The sequence below is a fragment of the Cupressus sempervirens genome, chromosome 4, assembly GCF_028749045.1.
Source record: "Cupressus sempervirens isolate cs-2001-9-10 chromosome 4, ASM2874904v1, whole genome shotgun sequence".
Taxonomy (NCBI): domain Eukaryota; kingdom Viridiplantae; phylum Streptophyta; class Pinopsida; order Cupressales; family Cupressaceae; genus Cupressus; species Cupressus sempervirens.
This window is the reverse complement of record NC_143121.1, coordinates 209,869,350-209,879,829: the sequence shown is the minus strand read 5'-3', so window position 1 is coordinate 209,879,829 and position 10,480 is coordinate 209,869,350.

The following is a 10,480-nucleotide window of genomic DNA, read 5'->3' as shown; positions in this document are numbered from 1 at the left end:
TTGATGATTCTGAACTATTTCAGCACTTGAACTAGATGAGCCATTTGAATTGGTTGATCCTTGAAAATTGAACAACTGGGCTTCTTTGAACTCTGAACCTAAATCTATACCAAAAATTTGAACTTTGAACCTTGAATTGTCTGTATTGGATGTCAAGTTCAATATTATAATTTGCTGACCTAAAAGTTTGAAGAATAGCTCTAAACTATTGAACTAGTTCAATTTTGGAATCGCTAGCCTCTTTAACTTCATACTATGAGTGTTTGAACTTTGAACTTTGAACTTGAACCATGAGGATCAAAATCCAAGTTTAGTTACCCTCTCTAATACTTATTCTTAGCAACACTTTACAAAAACATCATTAGTGTAAATATATTATAATGTGATGAAATAAATTGAAAAGATTCTTTAAAAAAATAATTTAAATGGATTTTGAAAGTAGGTTAACAACTAGCGCTGACTGGGGACATGGACTGCAAGGGACATAGAGAATCTAGTAATTCATAGTATAAAACTAATGTTTAACCATTAGGAAATAGATTCAAAGTACAATAGAGAAATAAGAGAGCCTTTACTAAAGTGAAAAGGTGATGGGGAGTTCTAACTACTCTTCAAGAGCTATTCTAGCTCTTTCCAAGACCTACCCTTTGGTTTTATTAAGGTACTCTCTTTAATCCACTCAAAGATCACTACTAAGATCCCTATCCCTTTTAGAAATCTCTACCAATTACAAACTTCAAACTACACCTCAGTTCCCTCCTAGTGCACTCATGGGCATAGCTAGCCATTCTTCTTCCCAGACTACTCTTGGGACTAGGAAAATTTTTCCTCCCTATTCCTTCCTCCTTAACCCATCCTAATGGTTTCTCTCTTGGGTTTCCTATCAATTTCTTTCTTTGTTACTTTTAGGCCTTGTAGTCTTTTTGCTCCAATTAGGCCTCCTAAAAACTAGGTTTCTTGGATTTTCTCACAACTTCCCTAAATTACACCCTAAACCAATTATGGATTCTTCCTACCAATTATCAAGACTCAAATATTTCTTATGTTTCAGGTCTTAACACTGTTCATAGACTGAATTTCTACCAAATCCCTATTTTAAGGGTTTCTAGGGCATGTGAATCCGTCTAACTTATTTTCTTTCAAATTATATATCAAAATTTTTCATTGCACTCCTCCTTGCTTTTAAATTTCCAAGAAACATGCCTCTTCACTTCCAAACTATAAGATTGGCACATCCAATCTACTCAACAAGTCCTCTTCCTGCTATTCTTAATGAGCACCTAGCCAAAATCATGCCTCTGCACTCTCCTAGGACTTTGTATTCAAAAAAATCCTCTATAACCCATGATTCCAAAAATTGCATTTACACTATTTACATATTTTCCTAGCTAATTCCAAGAGGCCATGGAAGTTCAACCATGCTAACTCAAATAGGAGTCATTTTTGCACAATTGGCTCTGAACCAAGCATGGAATCAAGAAGACATAATAATTTAACAAAATGATAATTAAACTAACAAATAAAAAAAAATAGTGATACAGAAAGAAAGAGCACCAAAAATACTAAAGTACCAATACATTAATTTAGTTGTTTCAATCCATTAGACCCTAGATGAAGGCTCTATCACATAATTTCAAACTTTTTTGCTTTTCCAATTTGATAATCCTTACAACCCACTCACTAACTGTCAAGTTCAGTTTTGTATGACCTTATAAATGCCTCTCCCACATGTTTAGACCCTTAGGTTGGGCTTAGAGAAACATTAATTTTGATTCCAAGATTTTAGGAAATGTTGTCATGACAACTTTGTAAAATTGCAAAGTTGTCATGAGCAACTTTTACATTTTCTTGCAATTTTTCCAAAACATTCCCCTCATTGTTTCAACTTGACTCTAAACCTTCATATAAGACCTTAATGTTAGTTTGTGGTGATTGATCAGGGAAGAACTATACATACTCCATAATTCCTTGGGGGTTTAGGGCTATTTTAGTAGCATTTTTGGGCCAACATGTTGTAACCAATTCTAACCCTAACATGGAAAAAATACTTGTATAAAAGGGCTTAGAGTTAGGAATTTTCATAAGGTGTGATGTGAAAAATTTCTTCTTGTGGTGGTATTGAGTTTTAAGGGATTACATATTGTAATCAAGTTGTAATCATTGGATTGTAATAATATTGGAATTCTTATTTGGTGAATGTGGCCCAGGGATTGGGTGAACCACATTAAAATCTTGGTGTCTTGTGATCTATTTTCTGTGATTTATTATTTTTTGATATTTTTATAATTTAATGTAATTTCTATTTCTATCTATGGTTTATCCTAACACTTAGAATAACTAAAAAAATCAAAATCTCAAAAATCATTCCACTGTGGGGTCTTGTTCAAATTCTGACCCTTTGGTTGACTTTCTAGGACTTAAACACCTAGATCCTAAAAGACCACTCAAAACCATTGACTCCAGCGCAAAAATAAACTTGGAACTTCATAGCTTAGTCCTTATTAACTGCTGGTTGGCTAAGCCAACCAACAAGCCAAAATGTTCTCAAAACCTTAAGGTGCTCTTGCACCAAATGAGAAGCAAAGCAAAATCAAAACACCTAAACTAATAGCAAGCCAAAGAATGAAGAAGTTAAATGGAAAACTGAAAAAAATCAAAAAGAAGAAAGCTAATTAGAAATATATACAATTGGAGGAAATTCCCATCAAAAGAACTTGAGGAAAGGAATAGTTAAACAAAATCTTTTGTACCTGAAATAAATATGAGCCTTTTCTAAACAAGAGGCAGTGCCATAATGAAAGAACTAGATACCACCTCCTTTGGTAAAAATATTCAAAGTTGTAGGCAAAATAAATTATTTCCAAGAACTTTGCAAGAAAATATCCAAGTCCAAACAACCAAAACTCATCATATATTTCAAAGTATTACCAATACTTATCTATAAAGTTTTTCAGATAACTTACAACTCCCAGCTGAAAGAAATAAGTCATGATTTTTTTTAGCAAAAAGTTAAAACATTCTCAGTGTCACTACCATCAAATCCCTTCTTGATAAAAGAATCTCTAGCTTTAACCATGAAATAAGTAGAAGCCTCATGAAGCATGGAGTTCAACTTATCTAACAAACTTTCATTGCCCTTCATAACCAAGTCTAAAAATTCATGGTCTTTGATAAGAGATTAAGAATTATTTTTACTTAAATTCTTTGTGTTGGAACAAATTTTCTTGATGGACAATAATAACTGATTTCCAATTTATTCCTCAAGAAAACCATAACACAAATTGTTGAAGCTCTCATAGGGCTATAACACTTTGATTGAGCTATTGTGGTACTAAGAGTTTATTCCAAAGATTTCTTCATTAACTAAAATCATAGAATAAGAAGAATCATTATCAAAATATGATTTCACTTTAGGGTATGTATAGGATCATGGTTTACCAAAAAGTGGCAACCTTAAAATTATGTAGTTCTAAAATGCCTCAAAGCATTTCAAAATCTATTCCAACTTTTTTCCCATTCATCTTGATACCAAATGCCCCCAAAAAAAATTGATAAGGCCTATTGTATCTTTGGATAGCAACCCTACATGGTCAACTTAAAAAATATCCTAAAAATGTGTTTTTGGCCCATTCTTGTGTGTTTTTTACTTCAAACATGTAGCTGAAAACGATTTTTCACCCAAATTTGATGAAACTAAAAGAGTTTCTTAAGAATGTTCTTATCTTTCCATAAATGTAATTTCTATCAAATAATGAGTTCAATAAGTAATTATTACTTATTTTCTGATGGAGTTACATATAAAGTGCTAATTAATACACTAATTTAAAAATAATAACACTCAAATGGTACAATATTTTTAAAATCCAAAATATGCACCACATTCTATGCTTCTTCTACTATAATAATTTATTTATTTTTGTAGAGTTTTGAATTAGTTAAGGTGGTCAGACACAAGATCTTTTTTATTCCAAATAATACTATAGTAGAAAATTAGTAATTATTTATTTATTTAGAATAAAAATACCCAAAAATATGTGTCACATCCGTGAATGAATTTAGTTCTTATATCTAGAATCTTATTAAAAAAATATTATCATTTGACTTGGATTAAGGTGATCAGACATACGTCTACTTCTTATTTTTGTCCTCAAAGTTTTGTATTGTAATATTAAAATTAAAAAAATTGACCGATCAATTTTATTTTTTTAGATATGGCCTATTTGTTTACAAACTAAATTCAATTTCTTAGAGATTCTTTTCTATCTACTTTTTGATATAAAGTTCATAACAAGTTGAAAATTGTACATCAAGTTGACATAATCTTGATTTGTTAATTTTTCATTACCACTTAAGGACATAGTTTGGTTGACCATGATCCTACACATACCCTTTATCCCCATCCTGAGCTCAATTTTCAAAATGAAATGATTGTATAATAGGTTGGTTAAAAATCTCCATGTATAGATAATTATCTTTATGTACTGTTTTATCAAAACCAAATGTTTCATACTATGGTGACATGGTGATCTGAAAAATTTCATCTTAACATAACCTTTAGTATCTTCAAAACTAAAACGTTCAACTTTTGACTAAAGAAATCAATGTTCTAATGTTTTGATAGGGGAATTTCTTTCTACAATAGCTAGAAAGAGTTGAGGCACACCCTCTCTCTCCCGAGACAATATATTTGTTGAAACTTTAAATGGTTAGTGGAGGTGTATAATACATTCACAAATTGATCTCTCCTTGCTCCATATTCATTTCAGCATTCTCCATTCGAAGAGAAGAAATGGGACCTTCATCGTTTGGTGAATAATTATATAGGTTGAAAAGAGGATTTTTCCTCATTGAGATGTCCTCACAAAATGATATAGGTAGGTATAATGCATTAAGCTTGCCCCAATTTATCTTATTTCTCAACATTTTAAAATCTTTTTCTATCTCGTTGTCTTCTATAATTTTTTTTTTAGATGTTCCTTCTTTACTTGGACATGTAAGAGTATCAACCAAAATATGAAAGCCTTAAAGTGCATAGTTATTGGTTAGGACTTGTGCAAACTATTCTTTATAGCCATGGGACAAGACTTAAAAGAAAAAGACTCTTCATTTTTATATGAAAAGAGTCTTCAATGAGTGAATATGTAACCTAAAACTATAGGTTATCCATATCTTTATCAATAGAAACTAAGAAAGTATCTATTTGTGTGTAATCTTCATCTTCTTCTAACACTATCTTGTTTAAGTTTTTATCTAAATATTTAAATGTTTGTGCATTCATACCTCAAAAGAACATACAACTTCTTCTACTTTCTCAACCACCATGCATGATGAAAAAGATTCAAACTTTTCACTTTCAACATGATATAACTTTATTTCCTTTTGATTGTGATCCCAAGACAAATGGTTAAACCAATGTTGAACCAAGATTATTTTTTCTATAAATTGAGAAGATATAAAGTATCGATTTAGTCATTTTTGATTTTTGATTTTCTCTTCCATCCCTAGCATGAGTCTCTTGTTTGATTTTTTGAAGGTCAGAATACCTTTTGTGCACACATTTTCATAGCAAAGAAGAGCAATGATCTTCTAAAGGGTGTAACTTATTCTTTTTAGCTTAACATATACTCCCCTTTAAGGCATCCCATGGGTATTGGAAAGTTTTATCTTTTACATCATTAAATTCTTCATCTATGGAGTTTTTACAAAAATATTTTCTTGGTTGGACTTCTCATTCAAGACTGAAATATTTTGAGAGAAAAAAGTTTTAAGGGTAGCCACCACTGGGTATGTGCAGGATCATGGTGTGCCAAAAAGTGGCAATGTGAAAAAAATAGAGTTTGAACACGTCTAAAAGCGCTTCAAAATTTGCTATGACTTTTTTTCACCTATCTAGGTACCAAACTTGAAAAGTAAGGCCCAAGCCTTATCGAATATCCAATTTGAGATCGGATATCCGGTATGTGATCAGATATCAGATCTCATATCGAATATCCAATATGAGATTCAATATCCAATATCGGCGGCATAAAACTTAGAGGGAAAAGGCACAAAAATTAGAGGGAAAAACAAATTTGTAAGTGATATAACTAATTTGAGTTATGAAATATGTAAAGATATAATATATAACTTATAAATATATAAATAACATAATTATTATATATAAAATAATATATAATCTATATATTATATAATAATATAATATAATATTATATATATAATGTAATGTAAAGATATAATATATAATAATATATTATGTTATTATTATTATTATTATCTATAAATATAATATATATTATTATAATATATTATTATTATTTTTACTATATTTTTATTAAATATAAGAAACTAATATATTATATTGGAATATATTAGAATGCTTCATATGGGTCAAATGGTTCATAGGTTGACCTATGACCCCATTCGAGCCATTAAATGATGACATATATATCTAGGGGTCCTAGGACCCCTAGAGACATATTACAATTGTTCTTGTGGGTCAAAAGGGGTCATAGGTTGACCTATAAGCCCCTCTAACCCATTACATGACGACATATGTCCCTAGGGGTCCTAGGAACCCTAAGGACATATTAGAATGTTTCATATGGGTCAAAGGGGGTCATAGGTTGACCTATGACCCCCTCTGAACCATTAAATGGCAACATATATCCCTAGGGGTCCTAGGACCCCTAGGGACATATTAGAATCTTCGATCCATTACATGACAATATATGTCTCCAAGGGTCCTAATATTCTTAGGGATATATTAGAATTATTCATATGGGTTAAAGGGGGTCGTAGATTGACTTATGACCCCGTTCGACCCATTAAATGATGACATATGTCCCCAGCATTCCTAAGATCCCTCAGGATATATTAGAATCGTTCATATGGGTCAAAGGGGGTCATAGGTTTACCAATGACCCCCTTTGACACATTAAATGACAATATATGTCCCTACCGATCCTAGGACCCCTGGGGACATATTAGAATTGTTCTTATGGATCAATGAGAGTCATAGGTTGACCTATGACCCGCTTCAACCCATTAAATGATGACATTTGTCCCTAGGGGTGCAAGGAACCCTAAGGACATATTAGACTCATTCTTATGGGTCAAAGGGGGTCATACGTTGACCTATAACCCCCTTCGACTCATTACATGACAAAAATATGTCTCTAGGGGTCCTAAGACCCCTAGGGACATATTAAAATCCTTCTAATCGGTCAAAGGGGTACCCTATGACCCCCTTCGACCCATTATATGATGACATATGTTCATAGGGGTCCTAGGATCCCTAGGGACATATTAGAATGCTTCATATGGGTCAAAGCGGGTTATAGGTTTACATATGACCCCATTCAACCCATCAAATGATGACATATCTCCCTAGGGGTCATAGGACCCCTAGGGACATATTGGAATCATTTTTATTGCTCAAAGGGGGTCACAGGTTAACCTCTGACCCACTTTGACATATTGCATGATGACATATGTCCCTAGGGGTCCTAGGACCCGTAGGAACATATTAGATTCGTTCATATGGGTCAAAGGGCGTCAGAGGTTGACCTTTCACCCCCTTTGACCCATTAAATGATGACATATGTCCCTAGGGGTGCTAGGAGCCCTAGGGACATATTAGAATCATTCTTATGGGTCAAAGGGGGTTATAGGTTGACCTATGACCCCCTTTGACCATTTACATGATGACATATTTTCCTAGGAATGTCTTAAAAATTTTACGACCCATTACATGATGACATATGTCCCTAGGGATCCTAGGACCCCTAGGGACATATTAGAATCTTTCATATTGCTCTAAGGGGGTCATAGGTTGACCTATGACCCCCTTTGACGCATTATATAATGACATATGTCCCTAGGGGTCCTAGGACCCGTAGGGACATATTAGAATCATTTATATGGATCAAAGGTGGTCATAGGTTGACCTATGACCTGCTTCGACCTATTAAATGATGACATATGTTCTTAGGGGTCCTAGCACCCCTAGGGACATATGTCATCATGTAATGCGTTGAAGGGGGTCATGGGTCAACCTATGATCCTCTTTGACCCATAAGAACAATTCCCATATGTCCCTAGGGGTCGTAGGGACATATGTCATCATGTAATGGGTCAAAGGGGTTCATAGGTCAACCTATGACCCCCTTTGACCCATATGAACAATTCTAATATGTTCCTAGGGGTCTGACATGTGTCATCATTTAATGGGTCGAAGGGGATCATAGGTCAACCTTTGACCCCCTTCAATCCATATGAACAATTCTAATATGTCTCTAGGGGACCTAGGACCCCTAGGGACATATGCCATCATGTAATGTGTCGAAGGGGGTCATAGGTCAACCTATGAACCCCTTTGACTCATAAGAATGATTCTCATATGTTTCTAGGGGTCCTAAGGACATATGTCATCATGTAATGGGTCAAAGGGGGTCATAGGTAAACCTATGACCCCCTTTGACCCATATGAACAATTCTAATATGTCCCTACACGTCCTAAGACCCCTAGGGACATATGTCATCATTAAATAGGTCGAAGGGGCTCATAGGTCAGCTATGACCCCCTTTGATCCATATGAAAAATTTTAATATGTCCTGAGGGGTCCTAAGACCCCTAGGGACATATGTCATCATTTAATAGGTTGAAGGGGTTCATAGGTCAACCTATGATCCATTTTGATCCATATGAACAATTCTAATATGTCCTTATGGGTCTTAGGACCCCTAAGGACATATGTTGTCATTTAATGGGTCGAAGGGGGTCCTAGGTCACCCTATGACCCCTTTTGACCCATATGAATGATTCTAATATGTCTTTAGGGGTCTTAGGACCCCTAGGGACAAATGTCTTCAGTAATGGGTCGAAGGGTATCATAGGTCAACTTATGACCCCCTTTGACCCATATGAACGATTCTAATATGTCCCTAAGGGTCCCAAGACCCCTTGGAACATATGTCATCATGTAATGTGTCGAAGGGGGTCATAGGTTGCTTCAACCCATAAAAATGATTCTAATATGTCCCTAGAGGTCTTAGGACCTCTAGGGACATATGTCATTATGTAATGGGTCGAAGGGGATCATAAGGCAACCTATGAGCCCCTTCAACCCATATGAATGATTCTAATATGTCCCTAGGGGTGCTAGGACCCCTAGGGACATATGTCATCATGTAATGGTTCATAGGGGGTCAAAGGTCAACCTATGACCCCCTTTGACCCATAATAACGATTCTAATATGTCCCTATGGGTCCTAGACCCCTAGGGACATATGTCATCATTTAATAGGTTGAATGGGGTCATAGGTGAACCTATGAACCCCTTTGACCCATAAGAACGATTCTAATATGTCCTTGGGGGTCTTAGGACCCCTAGGGACATATGTCGTCATGTAATGCGTCAAAAGAGGTCATAGGTCAACCTATGACCTCATTCGACCCATAAGAATGATTCTAATATGTCACTAGGGGTCATAGGACCCCTAGGGACATATGTTGTTATGTAATGGGTCGAAGAGACCTATGACCCCCTTTGACTCATATATATTAATAGTATACATATATATTAATAACACACACACATACACACACACACACACACACACACACACATATATGGTTATTGTATTTAATAAAAATATTACGTTATTATATTTAGTAAAAACAATAATAATATAAATTATATTTATAGATTATAATGAGAATAACATAATATATTATTATATCTTAATATATTATAATACAAATTTACATAGTAATATAACAAAAATAATTTATAATTCATAAGCTATAATATATTATGTTATAATATATATATATATATATATTACTTTATTATATTTAATATAAATATTAAGTTATTATATTTAGTAAAAGTAATAATAATATAAATTATATTTATAGATTCTAATGAGAATAACATAATATATTATTATATATTAATATATTATATGTTATATCTTTACATTATGTTATTATATATAGAATATATTATAATACATATTTACATAGTAATATAACAAAAATAATTTATAAATCATAAGCTTTAAGTCTTAAATCCAGTTTTCCCTCCAAAATGGGTTGGGATTTCAAATTTCTCACCAAAATTCACCTAGCCATATCAGATATCCGATTTGAAATCAGATATCCGATTTGAAATCCGATATCCGATTTCAAATCCAATATTCGATTAGGCTTTGTATTTACCAAGCCTACCCTGTCAACCCAAAAGACGTGTTTGAAGAGGGTTTTAGTGATACTCAAACTTCAGGTAGTCGTTTGACAATACTATTTTCATTGAAATTGAATGAAACAAAAAGGGTTTTTTAATATCGTTCTCGAGATTCCATCAATATAATTTTTGTCAAATTCTGAGATCGATAAGTATTTATTAGTTAATTATCAATGAAGATTATTGTAAAGTGCTGATTGACATACTGATTGAAAAACAACTATAATTTTCAA